The following is a 26,914-nucleotide window of genomic DNA, read 5'->3' as shown; positions in this document are numbered from 1 at the left end:
GGTCGTCCTAGTGCATAGCATTTTGCTATTGCACCAATGCAGGTAAAAAATTGCAAGGAAACTGAGAGTCCCTCATATCAAATGAACTGATAGAAATTCATATGCAACTTGCATCAGAACATATTCTCATAATCTGTACTCTATATGCATTTAAAAGCATTTTGCCTTCTCAAATCATAAGATGATTAACTATTGAGAGGTGATACTAAAGCAGAACTGTGCCTTAAAACTTGACTGTCTACACTGAGAATCTCAACAGAAACTGGGGACAGGACAAAACTGGGAGTCCAAGACTTCTGAATTTAGCACTTGAGATATTCTGCAACTTCACATGCATAATGAAGATATATATTAATAAGAAATTAATCTATTATGTTAAAGTGCATTACCTCCACTGTCACTGAGTTTTGCTTACTTGTAAAAAACTACACTGGTCACTTTATCTAGCTTTGGTCACAGCTACTGGGTATAGAGCTTTCCTAAAATTTTCTACTTCACTGCAAACCCTTTTTGTGTCTGGTTGTATATCTAACTTACTTACTGACACAAACATTTCAGACTCATTTTCTCCTAACTAATCTCAGTATTACCAACAGTTTTTGTGATATTTATTTGGTACTATGCAACATTTCCAAAGAATTCTGTTTAACGTGCAATAGATTAGGACCTGTGCTCCATGAGGTCATGTTTTGTCACCCAAAGTCTTCAAGTCTTTAAAAATTTTGCAGTTGAAAGCAGTATTATAAAACTCAATGTTTTAATTTAAAACTGATTCATGGCCAGGGAATTAAATATAGGCTTTAAAAACCAAGACATCAGTTTAGACTTCTGGAATTCTGAAGTCAGATAAAAAAGATGACAATTAGACAAAGAATAGACAAGATAGAGATAGTAGTAGAGCATTATAATTATTAATATTTTTGAAAGGAAGTCCAAACATGAAAGAAATCAGAGAAGAAATGTGCAACACAGCTAGCTTTTATCTTTTACTTGCTATGAGAAACAGCCTCTAGAAAGAACTTGGAAAGATTCAGGCACAATAATAGTATGCTATTAATAAAAAATACAACAGCAAGATGAAGGAAAAATCAAGGGACAAAGAAAGGTACATGAAAAAAGAAGAAACAAAGGAGACACAGAATGAAGCAAAAAAAAAAAATTCATTGTGAAATTTCATTCCTATCCTTTTGTTTTCCCCCATCCATCTTCCTTTGTTCTTTCTTTGTGTAATTTTGAGATATGAAGATTGAGTTCCTCCTTCTGAACATTGACTAGCATGCTGTGATTGACACATCATCTGACAAATGTTTTGCAAAAATTGAGCTATATATCATGTATAAATTGTTCGGCAGTTGGTTTCATAAAATTGCTATGTTGCAGTTAAAAATCTTCCAGAAGCTACTCACAATGGTAACATCAGTCCACAGATAAGAACTGAAATGTTTTTATTTCAGACTGGTTGATTCATCTTTCATAATTCTATGAACAAATCTTTTGTAGTTGGGTTGTAATAGACTCTGGTGTCATTTTTATTTTCCTTAATACTTTTCTTAAGTCCCAGGGAAACGTATTAGATAACATCAATTCCAAACAGAACCAGTTTTATCTCCAGTATTAACTGCACTGAGTTCACAGTAGTGTTCCATTGTTAAAAAAACAACCAACCAATAAGCAAAATAAAAAAAAACAAGGAGACAAAGCCCCCACTTAATAGCACTGAAGTTAAGAGTTTTGCCTTTAAAAACACATATCAGATTCATCACCCTCAAGAAACAACCTTCTTATACACTTGTTTTATTGCTAAGTAAGTCATGGACTCATAGAATCATAGAATTGCGTAGGTTGCAAAAGACCCCCAAGATTATTAAGTCCATCCATTAACACAGCACTGCCAAGTCCACCACTTGTGTCCCCAAGTGCCTACACATCTTTTAAATACCTCCAGGGATGGTGATCCAACCATTGCCCTGAGCACCTGTTCCAGTGCTTGACAACACTTTCAGGGAAGAAATATTTTTTTAATATCCAACCTAAATCTCCCATTGCAACTTGAGGCTGTTTACTTTCATCACATTTTACCTGGCAAAAGAGACAAGAAAAGTCTATTTTTCATTATATTGACCAGCTCAATATCACAAATGCAGAAATTCACATTTTCCCTTACCACAGTCTCGATTTCCCTGTACAAGTTTAGTACCACATATATTCACTGTCCACTTTCAAATAGATAAAGAAAGAAAATATTAAGCTGGAACTACAATTTGTCCAGAATTTCCCCCTAAATAAAAAGACACTGAAAATCTATGGCAACTTTCAATTTTATTGGATGTATAGATTGTAAAAGGATGTTCTAAAGCTACTCAGAGATCCCATGGTCTCTGAAATGCTTGGAAAAAAACCTTTAGCTCAAAATAGGAGAGATCGGCAACATTGACACGATGAGGTTGAAGTCATATGAAGCTGTAGCCTAAAAATCTAACCCTTTCTGAATTAGACTATCAGAACAGAGGATTTTTTTTCTGTTTATTTTCTCAAGTATCTTAACATTTTTTACCTATTGAAATCATGCATTTTGGAAAGCATGTGTGATAATGCAAGGAAAGTCTCTTGCTTGTGCTGGTATATGAAACTTGGGGTTAAAAAGACAAAAATAAAATCTGGAATATGAAGAGAATGTTAGTGTACATAACTCACTTAATATTCAAAATAAGTTAGGGTCACATAATATTTTACTTATTTTGTTTAATATTTTGCATATTTTGCTTTCTTCTCTAGGTAAAAATACTATATATTCATTTCTGACAAAAAAAATTAAACATTTTGAAAAATTATATTCTTTGAAAAAAATATTTTTACTAATCTTTCTTTTTTTTTCCCTTCTTTGTTTTTGTGTACGGAATCCCTTATCTGAAAGTGCCTAACACGGAATGAAGATAAAACTCATGGATGTCTAACTGCCTGAATGGCATCAGGATAAACAGAAGCAAAAGATGTCATTATTCCCTAAATATAGTTGTATGTATACAGGCATCAGATGTCTTAGGCTTTACCCTCCATTAAATAGAATTGTGTAGCACATGAAAATTTCTACTATCAAACAAATCTTTGAACTGCAGCAACATGGATGCAAATACTATGTGAATATAGACAGACACTAGCAATATTTTTAAAGTACTCTAATAGTTTCCCATTATACTTGAGATTTTATTTAAAAACTTTCGAACAGGTATTTATATTACTTGTGGGTTGGGCAGTTTTGAAACTTTTTGTATTCTTTAGAATGTATTCTTTAAAAGTGTTTATCTTTATACTAGTGTCCATACAACAGTTTATAATTCTTGAAATATTATTAGCCTGACACCAAGATTAAACTCTGGAAGAATCTAAATGTCCCTGAAAATTGCCACCTAAAGTTGTCAAATCACAGTATATGCTGAATTGGAAGGAACCCAACATGATAATCAAGTCCAGTTTCTGGGCCTCCTCAGGACACCCCAAGAATCACAATGTGTGCCTGAGAGTGTCCAAACACTTCTTGAACTCTGACAGGCTTAGTGCTCTGACATCAGATGTCAGCTTTGCAACCAGTTGCATTTTCTGTAAGTTTGAGCTTTAACTTTACTCATAAACCCTACCACACTTTGGGTTATTCATATTATGCATTCAGATTTGCTAGTCCCATCATTTTTTCTCTGGTGTACTCTTGGAAAAGAGCAGGTGATCGTATTAAAGTGCTGTAATCTAACTTTTGCAGTCTGAGTGCTCCATTGTGGATAACAATAACAGTTCGGAAGGGGGTTCTTTTTTGCTCTTCAGAATCCTTTTGATTAGGCTGAAATTGCTAGTGCATAATTTAGTTCTGGTGAATGGTGAAGAGAGTATCTTTTGAAAATGAAAAAGACAGAGAAAAACACTGATTTTCACAGAAATGTATTAAGGATTTAAGTATCCATACCTAGATTCTGATTTTGAAGTACATTGATTGTTTTCTTCTTTTGTTGAGCATACTCAGCTTCCAGTAAAATTTAGCTGAGTCTGCAGATTGTAGCACATAAAGGTGGTTTTTGACAGCTTCTCCTTTAAGAAGAACTGGCAAATATAAATAGTATAGGGATATAAACAAAGAATTCTTTTGATTTCACAGCTCTCTAAAGTGAATAATGCTGAAAAATATTTACAGATTACAAAAATTAAATAAAAATGTGATTTATTATGAGTTTACCATGAAGAATGCTTTCTTTTGTTCTCAAAAGAAAGAGTTCAAATTAAGCATAGGACCTAAAAGTTTTAATTATTAAATTTTTTGCAAAGTGTTCCACTCCTGTAAAAATTTCTGCTCTGTCTTGGAGAGCCTTTCTGGGACAGAGACAGCATACAAAACAACTGCAAAACTCTACACTCCATATTTCGAGATATTTTCTAAAAGTATAGCAGTTGAGTACTTTACACAGGAAAAAGACAATGAAAAGGGATGTTATTTCCTTTTAGAGCTCTCTACAAAATGTCTCTGTGGCTCAACATAAACACAGAAAGAGGACATAAAACCTGTACCTTAAAATTTTAATAAATGTGTAATTCATTTGATTACTGATGATGGATTGACCTTGATTTGCTGTTCTAATTTTTATGACACCACTCCAAAATTATAAAGGGGAACAGCCTTTTGTTCCAGGGATCAAAATTCTCTCACTGTGCTGCTGCTTTTAAAGAGCAGTTGAAGCTGTCAGCTGCAATTGGCAAAGGAGAAAATAAATAATGAGTCCTTGAATTGGGTATGATTCACTGCTATGGGAGACTGGAAATGCTACAGAGTCTATATCCCAGTGGTAAAGCCTTAAATAGAGCTTCACAACATTGTCTGTATTCATAAAGGCCACTTTTTACAGTACAGTTTTGAAGTGTTACAATGCAAAATGACTATTCTTTACAAAGAGTGGCTTTGCAAGCATCTCACTGCACCTGCATTAACCAGATAGACAGCAGTCATGGAGTCATAGAATGGCTTGGGTTGGAAGGAACCTTAAAGACCACCTAGATCAAACCCCTCTACCATGGGCAGGAACATCTTTCACTAGACCCTGTTGCTCGGTGAACTACATTCCAATGACACGATGTGATGTGTGATCTGAGGGCAAATGGCATGATGTATTTACAATTCCCACATCCTGTGATGCTGAACCTCAGAGAATAAATACATCTGCATGCTCACAGAGACAAAGTCTAAACCCCAGGGACTGAGGTTGATATTATGGGGTGTGCTCCTATGTGCAACATTGCCTCATGAGACCCTTGACTGCTGTATGCAACACTTAAGTTTACAGGGGTGTTCAGAAATACAGGAAATAAGTATAACAATTGCAATTTTACATAAACATGAAGGTCACTGAAAAAGTATTTTAATTGAAGAAGAATAATAAGAGAACCCTTGGAAGAAGTAGTCTTATTTAAAAGCTTTTATGTGAAGACAGCAGACATTTTTTCATGTAAAATTAATATCTTTTTTAAGGACAGTTTTGATTGCTCTGTGGCACAAAAATCTGCTGATTAAAAAGAATAAATGAAAAAATTGAAATTATGAAAAAAAAGCATCTTACCTATCATTATTTGTATAGTTAGAACTAGGTGCAAACTTTGTGATTTGCAGCACAAAAACTTTTCTGACAATTGTCCTATTTGTCTTTTTGAAAAGAGCAAAACTATTAGACTAGAAGATTTAGAGCAGAGGTCTTAAAATTATACCTAGAAGCTTATGTAGCAAAAAAGTTAAGAACTTCTTTTAAAGTTATTAAAAACTTCATTTGAATAGCTAGAAGCTTCTTTCCAAGCTTGTTAAAAGACATTCAGAATTTGTGTCTTTGTTCCTACCAAGCCTTGAAGGCTTAGAATTTAATTTAAAATAGTAAAGTTTTATTTTCTCAAACTCAAAGCTCCTTAAAGCCCAAGTAATTCATAGGACAATCAAATTCCCTTGTATACGACGTGACATAATTACTTTTAAGAAAATTTAAAATGATGCCATGAACTCTACTAAGTCTTCTGGCCTTCATCAACCCTTGCAGTAATTATCTGTTCCAGAAAAAGGCTTTTGGAGACACGAATTGGTTATAAATCACTAAGCATTCTTGTTGTACTTTTTAATTAGCTGATTTGCAGCCTTTATTAAGGATAAGTTTTCTTTCTGGTTCCTGTCTGTCTGAAATAAATTTGATTAGACAAAGACTTCTTGACACCTAAGAAGAGTTGTTTTCAATCACTTTTATGTAAAGTAATTGCTCTTTGACATTGCAGTTTAATACATAGTGTCAGTTGTGCCAGAAAAAAAAAAAAAAAAAAAAAAACTGAAAACCAAAACCAAACCTCAGAAACCCTGAACTCAAGAGTTCAGAGCTTCACTACAGGTTTTATACACAACCTGTGATTCTGGATTGCATTGTTGGTTCAAGAGGTTGAAACATCCTTTGTTAACATGCCCATGTATATAAACCTGAGTTTATTAAAAATCTTCCTACTTAATACTGACATTACCAGCTAACATTAACTTTGCTGTTAAAAAGATGTTTATGTGAAATCCAGAGTAAATGTGACACTAATAAAATCTGCACTGTAATATACTGAATCTTTTAAGTCTGTTGTTTGTAAAGCAAAACTATCATTAGGATACAGCAAGGAAGAGTGCTTCAGGCTGAAGATCTTTTATGATGATACATCAAAGAAACTGCCTCATAAATCTGATTCTTAGATGATAGGTGTGGAAATCTTGCCAAAGTCTTGCGTTATTTGGTATACCTTGACTAGACAATGATGTGATATGAAATTTAAAACTACTCAATAGATGATATAATTGGGTCTTTTTTGTTTATCAAATAAAAAAATATTTTATAGTAGAAAATAGTTACTTTTCATTATCATTAATTCAACCAGCTCAGTTTTATATAGGAAGAATGTTTTGAGAGGCAATGTTTTCCTATATTCTGTTGGTTCAATATTTAAAGTACCCCCTGGACTGGGTTAAGAAAGCCTTCTGAATATATTACTGGAGGCAAGGACATCTGAGATTAAGTATACCACAAATAAAGAGATTTTGTTACAAAGTTTGGAGCCACTATTATATGATATATTTCATATTAATAGTAAATCCATGCTAATATAGCAATCACTAGGGAGAGCTTAACAAACAATAGCAGTAGGAAATGTAAAGAAAGTGTAAAGGTGTGTTTTGGTTGTGGTTTGTTTTTTGGTTTTTTTTTGTTTTTTTTTTTTTTTTGACAGCTTTAATATAATTTCTTTAAAGCTCCATTTTCCTGATATTTTGTAGGAAGAAAATAGAGGATGCTTAGGAAACTGAGAATGTTTTTTCTTGTCTTCCTGTGACTGCATACTGTGGCAGGCACATTCTTCTCTCTCTCAGGATTTTTTCATAGAGGAGCACAGAGAGAAGAAAGAGAAAACAATTTCTATTTCTGCTCCTTGTTTTTCCCATGTGGAATGTGTTTCGAGAATTGTTTACCAGGGGTGATTGCTTGATTAGATTCTGGTGAGAATTGTTTGAGCCTGATGGCCAATCAGATCCACCTGTGTGTGGACTCTCACAAGAGAGTCACGAGTTGTGAGTTAGATATAACGGTTAAAAAAGAGGTATGTAGTTTTAGTATCTCCTTTAAATAGTATATTAATGTATTTTAGTATAGTTATAATAAAGAAATCATTCAACCTTCTGAACTAGAGTTGGATATCATCATTTATTCCCACTGGGTTCACCTGCATTTACAATAGCATATAACAGCTGTAGCAATCCCTGATATATGTTCAGAAATACAAAGACCAATTATTGACCGATGGTGTAAGTTATAGTTGTCTATCCAGGAAAGAAACAATGCATCCCTATTCATCTTCAAAAGTTCGTGGCTCAGCTGAGGTAATGTAGGTTTGTATTATGATATAAGAATCTCTTAATGACACTGTTTTACTCTTCCTGCATAAATTCCATTGTTGTAGTAGCTCATATACATCTATCAAACATGGAATTTATGTCACTCATATGCTTGGGATGTGGCTGGAAACAACTGCAAACTCACAAAGGCATTCACCATCTAGTTTTCTCAAATAAATTTACGTGCTGCTACATACATTTTTGTTCTCGGCATATTTTAGAATAGAAACTGGAATTTGGACTTTAACTGAATGACTGTCACTACATTCAAATTTATGTTTCTTTCTCCGTATCTTCTTCTTGGCCCAAAATTCTGTAAACATCTGTCCACTAAGTGTCAAAGCTTCAACAGGAAAAGAAAGAGTGCTATACTCCTGACCTATTTTGCCAGCCATATATTAATATGAATAAATTACTTATATTCTCATGTAAAGCAAAAATCAATCAAGTATCATCTGAGGATTACAAAGCAGTGGGAAAAGATGTCTCTTATCAATCCAGAATTACTGTTCAGAGCTCTGGAGAAGCTGAAAGTTTCTGCATGTCTACCTGAGGCAGTAGTAGCCTTCTCACTCTGTTAAACTACAAACTGATGCTGGTGTTATGTGATGAGCTCAGGCATCCAGCCCTTGGGTGCAGATTCTGTTCAGAGAAGAGGCTCTTCAGGAGCACCACCAGCATGCCCAGCTTCCATCTGATGATGTGATGTGTGCTCTAGATTGCCTGCATTCTGTCATCTTCCCCTGTTGTTTCCCAATTATACAAGATTTTCAGTGTAGCCAAAAATGCAGGACTGTTCCAGCATTGCTTTGATGAGGATTGTACAGAGCATGTTTTCTCCAGTTTAGATAGGATGGAGTTGGGAGTGAATTTCAGCAAATTTTCTGTTGCCTTAATCACTAAGTTTATTTTATTATTAGAAATTAGGAAAGAAAGGAAGAAAGAGGGATAATTAGATTTCTCCCTGCTTCAGGCTCCATCAAAGATACATTAAAAATCAAGCTACAAAGAGATATCTAACAGAACTTTTTAAAGATAGAAAACTAGTTAAACAAAATGGATAAATACTTCCAACTTTTCCTAACAGATAAAGACCACACTGAGTACTTTGAATTAATGTAAAAATGTTTTACATAAAAAATGAAACATAATATGAAGATCTAAGAATATGTTACTGTGCTTATCTATGTAAATTGCTTAATATCTTTCCTCTCTTGTACATGACTTTAAAAAAAATCTGGTTTTATTGTATCTTATTTTCTGTCTATTCCATCCTTTTTGTGCCTTTTATTTATACTTCCCTAACCTACGAATAATGGTAAATGCATCCAGCAGTCACAGCCCAGTTGCTCTCCCACTCCTTTAACCTGTAGAGAACTTGGCCATGCAGCAGTCGTTCATCCAAGTGAAACGTCCTTGTAATTGTGTATGTTGCAATTTTTATTAGTAGATCACAGCAAAATGCTAATTCAGAGGAACTGTTTGATGGAACTAGTTTTTTCCCAGTCTTGGACTCTTTGAAACAGAAGTGTCATACAGTTTCATGGCCTTTGTATCTTTTCTTTCTACCATTAGAAAACAACCTCATCAATTTAGATCAGGTTTTAATCATAGTCATGAAGACACTCAAGGCCATGTGCATTTGGCTGCACTCCCTGTACCTGAGGGGATACAGCTGAAGGACCTGCTGGATCACAGAGACTGTCACGTCTCATTGTTTGGATGTGATTGACTGATGCAGTGCCACATAATGCTTTAATGAAAACCTTTCCAAAAACATGCTTTTCCTTAAGCAAATGCATTAATTTTTTTAAAGATTATGTTAAGCTTTCTTTTCCTTTTTGTCTTGTTTAGGGGAAGAGAAAATAATGGATAAAGAGGCATCCATTCTGCATAAGAATTTTGATTTAAGGAAATAACCAAACATTAAAAATGTCTATCATTTGCAGTAATTATGCTATCTGCTACTTATTTTACAATTTATTCCAAAGAAAGAGAGGTTCTCATTCAGATCCTAGACGCATTTTTTACCATACTTAACTGTTAGATTTGAAGAGGCTGAAGAGAATTTATGATTAGTGTCAGGTACAAGTAGTACTGCTGATTTCTGAAATAGTCTATGTGATTGTATTATTCTGTGTTTCACTCTAGTTTTTCTGGGAGACTGTAACTCATACTGTATATGAGCTTTATGCTTAGCCTTTGAGATGAGTCTACTAATTCTACCTCATTCTTGCACTTAATATAGTTTGACTTAGGATTAAAAAAAAATCCATAAGAATTCATTATTTAGGGTGCCCTGGCAAGCTGCTTAACAGAAACCAGTCCCTGGGGTGGAGAGAGGGTTTAAAAAAATGTAAGAACTTGTGTCATAGATTTTTATCTTACATCTTAGCTTGGATTTTGTGTCTTCTTGTCTAAGTTTGAGAGAAGATTTCAGTGCATGCCAAAATTGGGGAAAAACCACAAAGTTTTCATTGAAGGAAATTCTGAATGTCCATTTTTTACTTTATACTTCTTTAAGTTATTATTCTACTCTCATGCTATATCAGAATAGAAAACGTTAGAATAAATAAGGAATTATAATAGTGCATATTTAAAAGTGACAATTATCATCTTTAATAGTGGTCAAAAATAATTTGTTCTTTGAAGACTAACCTGAATTCCAAAACATTCAGTTACAGTCATTCTGATTGACAGCTCTTTTGTTTTGGTCATTATTCTGATAAGAGCTGGAGGGTGCATTGAAGTGGAAGATATTCTACTAAATGCAACATTGCGATACTTGCAACACATGCATGTTTTAAACTAGGATGAATTTTAATCTATATCATAGAACCATAAAATCATAGAATGACTTGGGTTGAAAAGGGACCTTAAAGATGTAGTTTCAACCCCCTTTCAATGGACAGGGCCACCTTTCACTTAAAAGTGGGGTTGGTCAGAGCCCCATCCAACCTGGTCTTGAACACTTCCAGGGATGAGGTATACACAACTTCTCCAGGCAACCTTTTCCAGTAGCTCACCATCCTGAAAGAATTTTTCCCTAATATCTGACCTACATACATTTTCTTTCAGTTTGAATCCATTCCCTTTGTCCTATCACTACACACCATTGCAAACAGTCTCTCTCCATCATTCTTATAGGCTGTTCTTATGTATTGGAAGGCCAAAGCCTTCTCTTTTTTAGCTTAACAATCCCAATTCTTCCAAAGATAACTTGGAGAAAAAGAAAAAAATTACACTATTGAGTGTGGATATCCAAATTTGATTAGAAATTTCCAGTTTCAGTTTTTCATTGGGTCGGGCCAAGATTTTTCAGTTTTATAATAGCATAAGTAAAGGGAACATATGACCCATATTACCATGTTCTTCAGAGACCTCATAGCAAAGAAGGTAGAAAAATGTTAATAACTCTTTTCCATGCGAAATTTATGTCTTACGAGAAAGATTTCATTTTGTTTTTTCTTACTATCTCACAGAAACAAAGGTTCATGCACATTTTATAATGCAACCTATAATGCATTTGCTATTTAAAATGCAGTCATTATAAGGAAAACATATCACATATGGCAGATAGTAAAAGGGACAGTTTTGCAAAAGTATATTCCTAAAATACATTTATGCAAACTGACAAATAAATACAGTCACAAGGTCAGTTTGTATATTCCTTGTTGACATTTATGAACACTCACAGACATGGGAAACACCATTACAGTCAGTGAGATAATTCTTCTGGATAGCTCTCAGCATCTGCAAAAGGTTAATCACCTGATAGAAATCATTTTATATATGATTTGACAAAGAGAAAACAAGGATTACAAAGGTACAAAATTTACAGTAAATAATTTCATCAGTCTCACTTTTGGGGGAGTGTTATTTTATTAAAAATTAAACAGGGTTACTGCTTGCATAAATAAATAATAGCAAAGGACAAAAGGGCACATTTGAAGGAGGATATAAATCCACATGTCATAGTGAACCAATTGGTCTGTCACTGAATAGTGTCCATCTAAGCAAGCTTATAGATACTGGGGGAAACTGCTCTTGTCATAGGCTAAACATATTTTTATCAGTGTGCAAGAAACCCTTGAAATGATCTTCTCTTTTTCTGCATCTCTATACTCTCACAGAATCACAGAATGGTTAGAGTTGGAAGAGACCTCTGTAGATCATATAATCTCCCACTCTGCCTCCAGCAGGTTCACCTAGACTGGGATGTCCAGGATCACATCCAGGCAAGTTTTTAATATCTCCAAAGAAGGAGTTTCTACAGCCTCTCTGGGCAGCCTGTTCCAGTGCTCCGGAATGCTCACATTAGAGAAGGTTTTCATCATATTCTGGTAGGACTTCCTGTGTTTCAGTTTGTGCCCATATTGCCCCTTGTACTGTCACTGGCCTGGAGCCATCCTCTTGACTTTAGGATATTTGTATGCTGTGATAAGATCCTCTCTCAATCATCTTTTCCCAAGGAAAACAGGCCCAACTCTCTCAGCCCATTGTCTTCCCATAACAATAAATAGAAATTATACTTTTGCATTGAAATATCTGTCTCTTAAACAACATTAATATATACAGTTTCACTCTGTCAACAAAAATGCTTAAAATTTACCAAAAAATGTCTTCAGAAAGTCATATAAGCAAAAGTATTTCTATATTTTAATATGTTCAGAAGTTTTGCTTCTTCTTCTATTTTGCTCACAACTCTTGCATTAAATAAAATTTTATTCCCTTATTTTACAATTTACTGGGAACTTTCAATGATATTGACTCCTACTAAAATTCAGGATTGGTCTCTCTCTCTCTTCAGTAAAGGATTAGTACATTTTTATTTTTCAGAAACTATTGTATTCTTTACAGAAAATGTAGGGAAAATTTACAGGATAGGAGAACTTTCATAAAGACTGACTTAAAATATCTGAAGTAAGAAAAATGACCACAGGTCTCAGATTTATATTCAGATCTGGTATCTTCAGTTTAGATTCTCCTACAAAGCAAAAAAAAAAAAAAAAAAATCTTATAATCATGATTGTTTGTTAGTCTGGACTGCTGAACTCTTCAGAAGCAGAGTTGCTCCCCAGGAGAACAGCAAATGTCCAGGGAATTCAACCATCTCTACAAGGAACTGTGTGAACTGAGGGCTCGGGCCTTTAATGGAGACTGTAAACATGCCTGCTCTTCATTTGAAATTACAACGAAGCCAAGTTTAAAAAAAAAAAATAAGCCTCTTTATGAAATAAAAAGTTTCACTTTTTTTCCTTTACCTTTCTGTCTCTCACCCAGCCCTAAAGAACACAGATAATAGATAATTATTGCTGCAGGGTGAGAAAGCAGAAAGGAAGTGAAAATTGTTAACGGTTTCTATTTTTACACAGATATAAGTGACATTACCCAGTGGGACCAAAAAAGAATCTAGGTGGATAGACAGCAGCAATCATGTTACACAACTAGAAGGAATAAGATTATATCCAATAAAAATTATGAGAATATTTTATCTATTAAATAAACTTTTGAAACTGATTATTGCACAGCAATAGTAGCGGTACACAATAATAATAGAGGGAGAGGGGAATAAGGATCAAGTTTTTCCACAACTGACAAGCCAAGTAGGAATAGATAATATTAACTTTCAAAAAACTACCATTCTATTCCTGAAAAGCCATTAAAATATTGTCCCAAATGTCTTCTAAAATCAGTGTAAATACATAATTGTACTGTAAATAAAGCATTTTGAGAGCTGAACTATTTTTTGGACGTATAAACATCTTTTCAAATTTGAATGGATCTTTTGAAGACTCTCTAGAACAAGATCTGCTCTTGTTTCTTGTGTTGTATGCATTCCCTTTTTTGTTGTTTTTGGTACATCTGCAATGGATCCTATGGTTACACTTCAGTGGAATATTCATCTTACCATAATATGATTAAATACCATCTAGGTTTAAGACGATGAATTCAAATGTTGTTGCTGCTATAGCATAAAAGGTCAGTCCAGGTACCTGAGTTCCCCAGCATCCTGGGACAATATTCAGGCAGCTAAACTGATCTGAGACCAGTGGAGTCTACTCTCTTTCAAAGCTAGCCAGCTGAAAGCATGTTTGGATATAGCCACAAAATCTGTACTAGTGACTGCTTTTGAAGGTGTTGACATATCTTAAAGATGGTATAATCTTACACACAATCCCCAAAAGTGTTAGCTGTTCTGGGCAAAAATCTCACAGGAATAGCTCATTAGTTTTGACTTGGAAGCTACCTAAGTAGCTCATGTAGAAAAAGCCACTCAAGTTGTCTGACAAACTGATAATTAATAGGATGCTTTGCAACCTGCATTTACAATCAGAAAGGCAAAATGATTGAGTCTAATCATTAATAGGCAATATATATATTTAGTAACCGCAAAATATAACTCTTATTAGAGTTATTAAATTTTTCTAGGATATAATTTCTGTAAAATGGAAATGCTTCCTTAGGGTTTGTCTTTTTTTTTTTTCCCTATGAATATTTTGGCACAGTATTGCTGCTTATAGGGTTTACAGAGAGAGTTTACTTTCAGAATGTGAGTTTCTAAATTAAAATTCTAAATGCTGGCACTGTAAACCTGAATCTTTACACTTACAGTGTAATAATAGTCAGTGACACCTGTGTCCAGCAAAAACATTTTGAATTTCAAGCTAGGCACAGCCAATAAATATCCTAAATTACATCAAAAACATTACATCTTGTCCTGGATGGACAAGAATTCCAAGAAATTATATCTCTATGATAATATTGAAAGATGAGAATCAGACTCAGTGGATTTCCACTTTAAAAAAATGAAATCAGAATTTAGCTCTTGCATAGAATGAACCCTAAGCAGGCACTTCTAGTGATAACATTTTCTCTACAAAACTGTAGATGGAGGACATCTCTTGCTTACATTGCCACTTACTCCAGAAGTCCTCCTCCTAATGAGTTGCTTCCTCTCTTTGTGTCTCACCCCACAATTCTCCTTTTTCACTTTACCCTGCAACCAAATCCTCTCTCTGCTCAGCTCAGCACATCTCCTCGCTGTGCACACTTCAGGCTGAAGGAGAACACTGGCATCTCAGTGCTTTAGGCTTTCAACGCGCTTGTTCTTTTACTTTTCTCTATCCACACACAGCATGTCATTTTCTCCTAGCTATCTGCATGAGTGTAACTATTGCTACTTCTATGAAACATTTGCTCTTTATTCTGCCTCTCTTCCTGTAGAACACTTTATCACTGTTCTCATAAAGGCCTTTACAAAATGGGGAGAAAGAGAGGCAGTCTCTGTTCTATTCATTCCTTCAAACTGAAAGTCGAGCATATGCTCACACTTGTTTTCTTTGAAAGATGTGATGAGAGATTATACTGTCATATGCAGAGTCCTATAATGCTGGTGGAAAGGAAGGTCAAAGCCACTTTTTCATGAACTCTACACCCTACAGAGCACCAGGTCCATTCACAGTGATATTCCCAGCATTAATAGACTGCAGAGATTCAGCTGGCCATGTGATTCCTCTCAAGTGATTTCTATCCAGTGCCATGGCAAACATTAAGCCTTTCTTGTTCACCTTTGCTGACAATGAAAGGTTCGACTGCATCCTGGAGCATAAGTGCTATAGATAATGTAAATGCAGCCAGAAACCTCTGAAAAGTTCCTTTCTCTCTTATACTCATTACGTCTAATATTGTCTCTTTGTGTGTCTCCCCTCTGGCCACCACTACAAGCTGCTTAAGCAGAAAAGAGAACGGCTTTTCTAAGACAATTTAATAGAAATTAAAAAAAAAAAAAAAACCAAAAAACTTCTATAGGTTTATGTAAGAAAGAGAGAGCTCTGGATCCTCAAATATGACAGTTACCATGGGTTGACTTGAACTTAACCCATATGACTTATTGAAACTGATGCATTAAATTAAATCAATACGCTGGATATTACTTTGCCATCTACTGTTACAACTAGATTGAAATTATCTAATGTGGAGTTTATTCAGGTGGGAGTGAGACAAAATATTCTATACCAGAAGGCAGCAATTCCACTTGTTAATTGATGGGTTGTTAGCAAGACTTTAAACAGCTTGGCAGCTGGCTGGCAGGCCTTGTTCAGTGGGTGAGCACATATGATGTATTGATATTTAAAAGGATATAACCCACTTACAATCCACATAATCACACTTCTTCCTCACACTTTTTCCTACCTAGTCTTGTCACAGTCAAGTGCAAGGAGTTATGGCAATGGAAGGGATAAAAACAAAATGCTTTTTCCATTCTTTCTCTTTATTTAGCTTAACAGCATTCTGAAAACAGTGAATGTCACTAGTTGCCCTGTAAATTTCTAGCTGAGTTTTGTTCATGTACAAATGAGACCAAGTATCCTTTTTCACCATCACAAGTTGTTTTTCTAGTTCTCTAACATAGTAATGAATTAGAAATAAGAAAGTGCTAGTCAGAAAATTTAAAAATCATCAAGCAGACCAAGATTAAGAATCATTGCAGGGTTTGTTCTGGTTTTCTTTCCATAAAGTATTTACTACACATTAAGTTCACTATTGTCTTTTCATTCGCTGCTTCAAGTCTATATGTGTTGTACAAGACCATTGGAGTGGTATAAATGTACTTCACTGTCTTTATTTATCCTTGCAACTACAGTGCACAGAGGGTATTTTACTGATTATATAAGTAAGGAAATGTAGCACAAAGAAAATAAGTGACTTTCTCAGTATTAGAGAACAGAGAAACTTGAATCAAACCTTCTTGTTCCAGAGATGTGTACATCTGGTGTGTATGTTTCACTGACATTATAGAGGGCTACAAAAGTCACTATTTCGCTCTTCCCTTGCTTTAGAGCACATATACTCTTTGGTGCCCAATGAATCCCTCTCCTCACTAGGTGAGTATCTTCTTTTACTGTGACAAGTTAACACAGTACATGGAAAATTACTAGATGTCATCTGAGATGCTGACCCATATTTTGTGACAATCTCAGGAACAGAATCATCCCGTTCAGAGAAACATAGTGTTGCAAAGACTTGCTAATGATATGGTAAGTGCGATGTCATTTGCTTTTACTTCTGCTGTGCAGTTCTGTGGATGCACAGAGCCACCAGGTGCAAGTGTCTCCCTAGCCCCCTTTGAGTCCAAACCAGGAACGTGCTTCAAAGGAGATTTATCCTGCCATACTCTATATATGCTTTAAGTCACATTATGGAAATTCCTGAACTGAGCTGTCTGGAAGTTATGCTCCAAATGTTGTCTTCAGTACTCTTCACAGCACCTCACAAGACAGATAGAGCTAGTCTAATGCAGGGCCCCCTGATACATACCTCAGATGGATATCGGTCATCAGCCTCTGACATAATGCCTCTGACTGCGGATTAATCTCTATGACACTGAATCATTTGATTAGGTAGAGACCTCTTTTAGGCATGAACTTTTTTTGTAAGATTCACAAATTAAATGAACACTTATCTATAGGTCTAGGTAATGTGACTCTTACGTGGATATTTACTGCATAGTCCAAATTAAAATGGATTCCCAATGAGAACTCTTTTAAACAAACTTGATTATAACTGCGTACGGGATAGAAGTGTGAGAATTATAATGGTTCTTCTAATCTAAACAGTTCTGATGGTTAATGACAATGAGTGATCTCCTTTGCCTTTACATGTCTTTAGGATAATGAAATACATTATTGTAGCAGGATGCTCTGCCTAACTGGGGGTAAACCATCATTTGGCTTACACTGCTTATGGTCTTGAAGAATGCTGAGACCAGCCTGACTCTGCACTCCAAAAGTTAAAAATTCTAAGGATGTGAAAAATAGTGTTTTGTGACAGAAACTGACACTGGTGAGGATATGGCAAAGTTCCTGATGAAGGAACCAAGAAGTAATAGCACTGATATCTTTTTCTAAAGCTGCTGAGCTGAAGGCTGCTGAGCTGGCAGATATAGCCGAGAAACATTTGATTGACAGTCAATCACTTTTTACTATAAAATTTATACAGTCCCACTGTATCACAGGACTAACCTAACATGTTTCTTCTGGAGGTGTGTGTGGAGATTCCTGCCTTGAGCAGGGTCGCTTCAAGGTTACTCCCTGAGGCCGAGTGAGAGATTTGGCCACAGTCATTGGCATGGGTAGGTAACATAAATCTCTACTTAATAATTATTAAGCTAGCTTTGAAATGATTGATTTAACAAATATGGCATTATACTATTATTTATAAATATCTATACTCTGTTAATTCTGATTAGTGTCTTTTTAGTCTAATCATTATAATCAATTTAAATTATCTTTCTATCAACATATCTGTATTTATATAAAACAAACATACCATTCATATGTTTGTGTTAATTTGCATAAAAAATAAATTCACATAAAGGCTCAGTTCTTCCTATATAGTCCTTAAAACATAAATTGTTGACCAAGTCTGGGTCTTGTATTGGATCCAACCATAGCTAGATTCCTCTTTGAGAAGGAGTTTAGAAAGAGAGCAAGGAGGTGGAACTTCATGACTCAGTGCGACTGCTGCCCTGATAAACTTTGCCTGCAGCTTTCATTCTGTCTGTGACAGTTAAGAGGAAAAGCATGGTCATGTTTCCATTAGAATGGAATTTTGGTGCTAGCTGCAAGGACTGAATATCTTCCAGAAGTCCTAACATAGGGCATACACAATGAAAGTTCCATGTTCAGGGCATCTCAAAATTTCTCTTGAGCCATTAAATATGTTATCAATCTCCCTTGTGAAGAATAATTGGTGGTGAGGAACTCAATAATATGAGATTATAAATAATATGAGATTATTAATTTTCTTAATTTACAATTTTAAAATGCAATTTCTCACCCAAATGAAAGCTCCACTCTTTGAGGTGAAATGTTTAAAGATGTCTGCACAACTGCAATAAAAATATTCAAGGTGATGAAAGACCAAGAATATGATGAGGTTATTGTAATTATGGCAGAGCTTGCAGGTACAAACCATCTGGCAGAACTGCTAATTTCATAGCAGCATATTCTCAGTGTGCTAACTTTGTCAAAAGCTTTGAAAGTCAGCATCTATTTCTATTCTGAGGTACTGTTTTCAAAGGTCACTCTCTAAAGTGTTCACACAAAGACAGAGAAAATAAAAAAAGCCTGACTGTTTATTCACATTTTACTTGCACTTGAAAGGAAAATCTGAATTTAACTGGGAGAAGAAATGTGGTATCCGTTCAACAGTTAAGAAACACTGAGCTATCACACTTGAGAATGCCTTTAAATCTAATGATGGGACAGTACTATCTAATCCTTTAATTGACACCATGTTTTCTTTAATATGTAGAATTATTTTTTTAATTACTAGTATTTAATTTGACTGTCTGATGATACATACCATATATATTTGCTTTCTGGCAATGCATAAAAATTTTTCACAGGACCAATGATCTGTCATAAATTTTTAATTTAAAATACTGTAATAATTCTGAAAAAACACTGTAGTTATCATCAATTAATCCCCGACTCCCCGAAGACTGTTGTCTCTACAGACCATGCAGCTCCTGAGAGAGAGACCAAATAACAATGTAGTCAGAACCAAATGAGAAACTGTTTCTCTTCCTTGAAATACACATTCTTCAAATTCACCTGCATGCAAACACATTTTGTTCTTTACTTCTTATCTGAGGAATTTAAATCACATAAAAGATATTAATTCATTTTTGTTAGAAAGGAAATTTTCCTTTTGAAGAAGTCTCTGCTGATAGCAATAGATTTTTATATTGTATGGCCAAAGTAAAAGAGATGTTTAATATTTCCATTTGGAAACTTTATATTTGGCATATAGTTTTCATTGGGCAAGCACACACAAATGAATCCCATGACAGTTTCTTGCAGTGATTTTGGGCAGTTTATACCCAGTTTACCAAACCAATGGGGATTGTATATGTAACGAATTTGTTTGTTTGCTTGCTCTTGAGATTACCTATTTATCTGCCTCCAGACAATGATGAAGACAAATACTTTCATCTTTGGCACAATGTGAATATTTCACCCTGAAATGAGTTTTAAATATTCAAAAAAGTTCATAAAAAAGCCTCAGTAAATACAGATATTTACCATTTGTAAAACTGCATATTTCAAAGATGTGTCAGCTGGTATTCTGACTGCTGAGGAGAAGAAAAAAAAATCTTCATTTTTTCTGTGCACAAGTTGCTAAATTTAAGACTGCTATACAGCCAATATCCATATCTGAAAGGCTCATATGTAGTGGAATATATTAAGAAATATCACTCAAAATCAGTAACTGGTTTTTCTAACAGAAATGTCATATTCTACCGTACATATAATAAATTCCACACTTAAGAGAATTTTTAAAAGTTAATTTCAAGCTAAATGGTTCAATTAACACCAGAATAAGGTTTTAGAAGCAATACATTTAAACACATTTTTCACCTCTGCTGTGATAGGTTTGTATTCATGCCTATTGAGGAAGTTTCTGAGATAATTTTTGGAAGATTCCTTACTGGGAAAACTTGTAGAAATGAAAAATACAAAAAAGTAAGATATAAAATTATAAAAGGAAAGGTTGGATATATAAAGAATGAATGGCAAATATCCCTTGAATTAATAGTACATGTTTCGTCGGTAAACCATAAACAAACTGGAAAACAAAATGAAGGAAATTAAGAATAGACAGAAGGATAAGAGAAAGAACAATATGTTGGAACAAATTCAGGAAATAAACTGAAAAGTAAAATATAAAAATATGTCAGGACCAACTGTACTTAGGATTTTTTTTAACTGGCCAAAAGCCATATATTTGATGCCATTGGTTTTATACCTCTGAGCAGGCATCTTTTTTGCAAGATTTTCTCAGGTCATCCACCTTTTTGTCTGCACATGCAGTCACAGTCCAGGGCTGTCAGGAGTAAAGTCCAACAATAGATTTTGCTGTAGTTTTTACTTTGTAACATATAGCAATAGAAATTGATTCAAAAATCAATTTCTCCAACTGGAAAATCTATGGGAGTTATAATAGAAATAATTTAACAGATTAAAAAAATAATTAGGAATTTAAAATGCTTTTACAAGTGTTTTGGCCATATTAATAGCAAAACCCTGATTTTTCAACATATATTCAGTTTAACAGAGTATTACTTCAGGGAAGGCTTTTTTGTAAGAGGTAGCTTGAACCATTAGTTTTTGGCATGATTTATGAGATTTTCTTTCAATTCTACTAGGCCCACACTGTCCTCTATTGATGCAAAGGATGCTCAGAAATAGTATGGGAAGTGTGGAAAAGCAGAAAAACTCTGCTGCTGTATGTGTGAGAGCAGAATGATACTTACCCAAAAAACAGAAACACAAAAAGCAGAGTTAAAATAACAGCAATAAATATTTTTTTAGGCTACGGATTTAAAGGCAACTGTGGGCCTGTATTCAAGGAGGGTGATTGTTGTATTCATTCTATGGAAGTCAAATACAGAATAAAGCCCTAAATAAGTTTTCCAGCACTGTTGCTTCTCCCTAAAGAGCAATGAGGATTATATTTGTGTCCCCAGCCTGCAAACAGAAGGATGATAAGGAGAGATGTGTGAATGTTTATAGGCAGACCTGGCCAACCTAACGAGCTTTGTCTCAGTGTCGGTAAGGCAGTAGTGGTTGTGACAAAAATAGGCAGTGTTAAGGAGTAAAGTGACCCTAAATGAGTGAGAATATGGCCAATTTTTCCTCAAGGAAGATTTCCTTTAAAATAAATTGGAAATTGCTACCTGTAGAGACAGCTGGTTATCCAGGTCAGATACAATTCAATTCTTCTGTCCTTTGGTTACCAGTATTCTTATCATGTCATCTAAAACCATGCAAAATCAGGCTATTACACAAAAGTTATGTCATTCAGAAGTATATTAAGAATATCTTGTACAACATGACTTGAACAACCCCACCTAGTCTTGGGAAGCTTAGGTATAGCAAAACAAACTGCAAAAATAAAATGTTGTGATGGAACTCCATAATTTTGCAGACATCAAAGTGGAACACTTGGATAGATTTAAAATCTAATCAATTACACAGGATTTTACAGGGGAAACAAAACAAAGCAAAAAACAAACTCAAATAAAAAATCCTTTACCAGCATGATGAAAAGATGGTTCATTTAACTGTTGTAGCATCTATGTCAGTAATAACCAAGTTAAAGATTAATCTGCAAAGAAAGCAACAAAGAACATGCATTCAGGAAGAGTACAGGAGAATGCACTGGAATTCTGTCTTTCATATTAGCAGCATAATTTAAAGAAAAAATATTTCCCTCTGCTTCACAAAGATGACAGATAATCTTCCAGCCAGTACATTCCATGCAAGAAAGAGTGGACTACAGAGAAGCTGATTTAATTTTGTCTAAAATCAAATCTAAGAACCAAGGGAATATGGAGGAGCATATAAGAAAGAGCTATCTTCGCACAGTGTGACAAAAGACATAGTAAATACATTCTAGGCAGGAGAGTATTTATATACAGTTGATTTGGGGGTTTTGGATATTCTTAGAAAGCATTATAAGGTAACCAGCTGCTTCTTAAAGCTTTTGTCAGAATTTTTGGAAGGTTGTTCTAATAGGAATATAAAAAGGGATCATCAGTGCTTTGCAGAAAGTGCTTGTGAGAGTTACAAAACACCAGATAAATTAATTCTCTGCTGGAAACGAAGGATATGAGAAGCTACATACTGTATATGAGAAGCTAAATTTGTTAAAAAGAACCTCCAGTGGCTGAAGAAAAAGACCATAAGTTATGCAATGGAGACCAAGTTTCTGATGTGACTAATAAAAAACATAAGCAGAATTAGTGAAAAAAATGTGACAGTGTTGGTTTTCCATGCTGTTCTGATTTTGACAGAGATAAAGTTAATTTTCTCCATAGCAGGTAATAAAGAGCCATGTTTTGGATTTATACTGGAAACAGTGTTGATAACCCAGGGATGTTTAGTTATTGCTGAGCAGGGCTTGCACAGTGTCAAGGCCTTTTCTGCCTCTCACATCATCCCACCAATGAGCAGGCTCTGGGTTCACAAGGAGATGGGTGGGGACACAGCTGATCCCCAACTCACCAAAGCGATGTTCCACATGATGTAGCTCAACACAGAAAGCCAGGGGAAGAAGGGGGAAGGAGTGACTTTTGGAGTGACGGTATTTTTCTTCCTCAGTCATTGTTGTATGTGATGCAGCCAGACTTCCTTGGAAATGGTTGAACATCTGCCTGCCAACAGGAAGTGTTTAAAAAAATTTTATCTCAGTCGATGAGTTATTGTCTTTCTTTCACCCTTCTGATTCTTTTCCCCATCACATGGAGGGAGAGAGCAGGTGGCTGGGTGGGGTTTAGTTGATGGTTGGGATTAAAGCAGGACACATGCACACTATATACAAGCACCCTAGCTGTGCAGAAAAATCCTGAACAGCTAGATGCAGTTCCTTGTTGTCCTTATTTGTAACAGAGACCTGCCTTCTTTTGGAAAGTATTGAAGAAATAATCACCTCTGAAAATTGCTGCAGAAATTCAGTATAGACAGAAAAGGAATAATATTGTTAGATCTACACCTTTGTATGAAACCACTGAAGTACAAAGGAAAGAAAGTTATTTTGTCATGAGTTGTACTTACACATTTGATATCATGCTGTTTTTTAGAAAACTGCAGTTGGATTGAGTTGGTGAAAATATTCTAAAAAATGATACAAAATCTCTGTGGAAATTCTCATGAAAAAACATGAAAAAGTAATTGAGGTTAGGTAAAAAACAAGGTTGTAAATTCCACTGACCCTCTTTAACTGTTCAAAAAAGCCAAGAAACAAAAAAAAAAAAAAAAAAAAAAAAAAAAAATAACCTCCACAAAAAAAAAAAATGAACAAACAAAAAAACAACCAACCAAAAAAATAGTGTTATCATTATTACTTTCAAAGAGCAGTCATCATGTTTTGATAGGTGATGTTTCCCTGAGTGGGCATTGCATAGAAATTTCAGCAAAAGAACAGCAAAAATATAATAATTAATTCTAAATATATGTGGAAGTACAAAGAAAAATCCTCTTAAAATCCTTGCAACTTGGTGTAAAGATTTGATGAATTATGCTGAGCTCTTTGAATGCAGTACTTTGTGAAAAAATCACCAGAGATGCTAATTATTGTGAGAGATGTAGCTCTCAACTGTTGCTCTTGGGAAAAATCTGCAACACTTGTGACATGCATATGTCACCATATTCTTGTCTTCTGGTGCAGAAGAAAAGAAACCCATTTTCTCTGGGATATTTTTACGGATACAGAGATGAGAATAGAAAGAGACCAAGTGTCATGCAGTTTCCTGCCCTGGTGTATCATTACTCTCAGACATTATAAAATCTATGTCTCACCTTTACAATTCATCACTCTCTCAAAGTTGTGTAATTGAGTGATTCTTTATGTACAGGTACTAAAAAAAACCCACTGCAGTTAGTAATTTACATCAACTATGTAAATTTTAGTTGAACAATTTAAATTTGTAAAGGAATCGTGACTACAGAGATAATGTATTCAGACAGCTTTTGCCCATGAAGGAATACTATTTATGCCAACTGTATTTCCATATACTGTTTTATTTGTAAAGTTAATCATTTATGTCCTTTATTGATATAATAATTTCATGTCTTTGGAGAATTAGTGAGCACTGATCAATAATTTGGAGGTTAATCAGTACTTTACTTCTTTACTCCAGTTAAATTTAGTTCAATTAAACAGAATTGATGCTAATTACTGTCCTGATTTAGCAGTGGTTATTACCATATTACCATTCACTATCAGAAAGCTAAATCAGTTCCCCAAGAGGCAGTTCAATAGAGCAGTTATAGTGACATAACATGCCCCAATTAAACCATCTATAATGTGATAACATATTTACATAGAAATTTTCATTCTGATGTAAAATAGAAACTTGTATTATTTTCAAGACTAGACAGCCTATAGCCAAGACACAGATGAGTGAACACCAGTGTAAAGATGGAAAAGTGTATAAATTTCACCCATGAATATAAAGACATGGTTATTTCAATGTTCAGTTCAGTAATAAACAAAGAAACCTCTGCTCACCTTGTGGAGAAAAAATTGAGAAACAGTCTTTTCTGAAGCATTTAAAAATATAATTTTTGCAAGGTGTTTCACATACAGGCTATGTTCCAGTCCTTTTCCTCTCTTTCGCCATATTCCTTCTCTCTGTTTAGGGGCTGAAGGGTACATTTAGGTGCTGGGATTGAATTTGTGCATTAACAGTCATTTCTGCTACACTTTTAACTAAATGGGGTAACAGTTCAATACTTCTTAAAACTGTGACCATACTCACTTTTTAATTAAAAAAACCCCAACAACATAAAAATGCATACTGAAGTGCTCAAAAAAATATAATTATATCATAATATTATTTTCTGGATTATTTATTTCATTTTGTTGCTTTTCTCCCCACACCCACATTTTCTGAAGGAAATCCAAGCATCTGTAATAGCTAACAATGATAAAGGAGCAACACTTTATGTTTTCAAGCTGGGTAGAAACATTAAATAATTAATCCTTGTAAACTGTCTCTTCTCTCTTAAGATAGAGAGTACAATTATTCAAAGTGTTCATGTGCACTGTGTCATATCCTTCCTCCTCAGGATAAGGACTCATACTCTTACCCTGCTCCAGCATGGGATCCCTTCCATGGGAGATGGAAATATGGATGCTGGTTTTGATTTGCTCAGGTGCTCTAGGTAAATATCTTTCAGGCTTTGCAATCACAGAGCAAATGCAGCTCTGCCTATCCAAATGTATATAGTTAAAGTGAGATTCATTTATCAGTTCAGCACAAAGCCAATACATAAGAAGATGAAAATACTATTCTTCTTCCTATGATAGCTCTCTCAAAAGTTATGGTGTCCTAAGAGACCTTCTTCTCCACTTTCTTTGGATCTAAACTTTTTATCTTTCAATATTTATGAAATATGTGTTATATAGGAGTACTGCACTGATGTGTGTGGCAGAGGGGAATGTTCGATTTGTTTTTTTTTTTTTTTTTTTAAATCTTTCACATACAATATTATCTTTTGCAACAACTATTATTTAAGTTTCAGGTTTGATTTAACTTGAAAGGCAGTAAGTTACAGCAGAGTTTATCTGAGTTTACTAGTTATAATTCTTATGGGCAGAAAAAGAAGGTAGCTGTGTGCCCTTGGTCAGCCTTCTTCCCCATACCTTTCCCTCAGAGTTAGAGAAATCATGGAAACCAAAAAAAAAAAAAGAAATAAACCCAACCTTAAAAGTACCTTACCATCCTCCCTCTCTTCTTCCCAGGCTTTTCTCACAGCTTTCTCTATTTCTTCCCCCCTAGAGATGCAGCAGGACAGGGCATAGGGTCTAGGGGTCAGCTCATCACATGTCTACCATTCCTTCCTCCTCAGGATAAGGACTCATACTCTTACCCTGCTCCAGCATGGGATCCCTTCCACGGGAGATGGAAATATGGATGCTGGTTTTGATTTGATCAGGTGCTCTAGGTAAATATCTTTCAGGCTTTGCAATCACAGAGATGTATCATAGAGAAGAACAGGTAGTAATTTGTTGCTATTTCATTTAGACTGAAATGTAGTTTTTAAATTCTGTAAATATTTAAATCACATCTAAAATTAATTTTGTACAAATACGTTGCAGTGGGACAAAATATGAAATGTAAAATACGATTCTAAGAAAAGCGGATGGTCGGATTTATACAAAAATGCTTTCTAATTCTTTATCTATTTCCATTTTTACCCATCATGTTTCATTCATATTTTTGATAAATTTCCAATGTTCTCAAAGGATTTTGGTTTAGTTTTTTTAATATTTTTTGTTTTCAGATTGTTTAGAAACAAAAATTGAAAAAAAAAATATATATATAGGAACCATTGAAGTTATGTATACATAAAGATGCCAAGTGTTTAATTTAGGGAATGTATTTATGTTGAGAAATGAGCAGCACAG

General features: G+C 34.7%; 1 long non-coding RNA gene across 1 annotated transcript; it reads right to left on the bottom strand.

Moving 5' to 3' along the window:
* Window positions 1-662: 662 nt before the first annotated feature.
* Window positions 663-26,344, bottom strand: LOC137478134 (uncharacterized). Its single transcript, XR_011001440.1, has 3 exons — window positions 26,226-26,344; window positions 3,956-4,089; window positions 663-2,079 (listed from the first exon to the last, which is right to left on the bottom strand). It is a non-coding gene; the product is annotated as an uncharacterized lncRNA (long non-coding RNA).
* Window positions 26,345-26,914: the final 570 nt, after the last annotated feature.

The sequence above is a fragment of the Anomalospiza imberbis genome, chromosome 1 (genome assembly GCF_031753505.1).
Source record: "Anomalospiza imberbis isolate Cuckoo-Finch-1a 21T00152 chromosome 1, ASM3175350v1, whole genome shotgun sequence".
Taxonomy (NCBI): domain Eukaryota; kingdom Metazoa; phylum Chordata; class Aves; order Passeriformes; family Viduidae; genus Anomalospiza; species Anomalospiza imberbis.
This window is presented reverse-complemented; position numbering and strand designations above follow the sequence as displayed.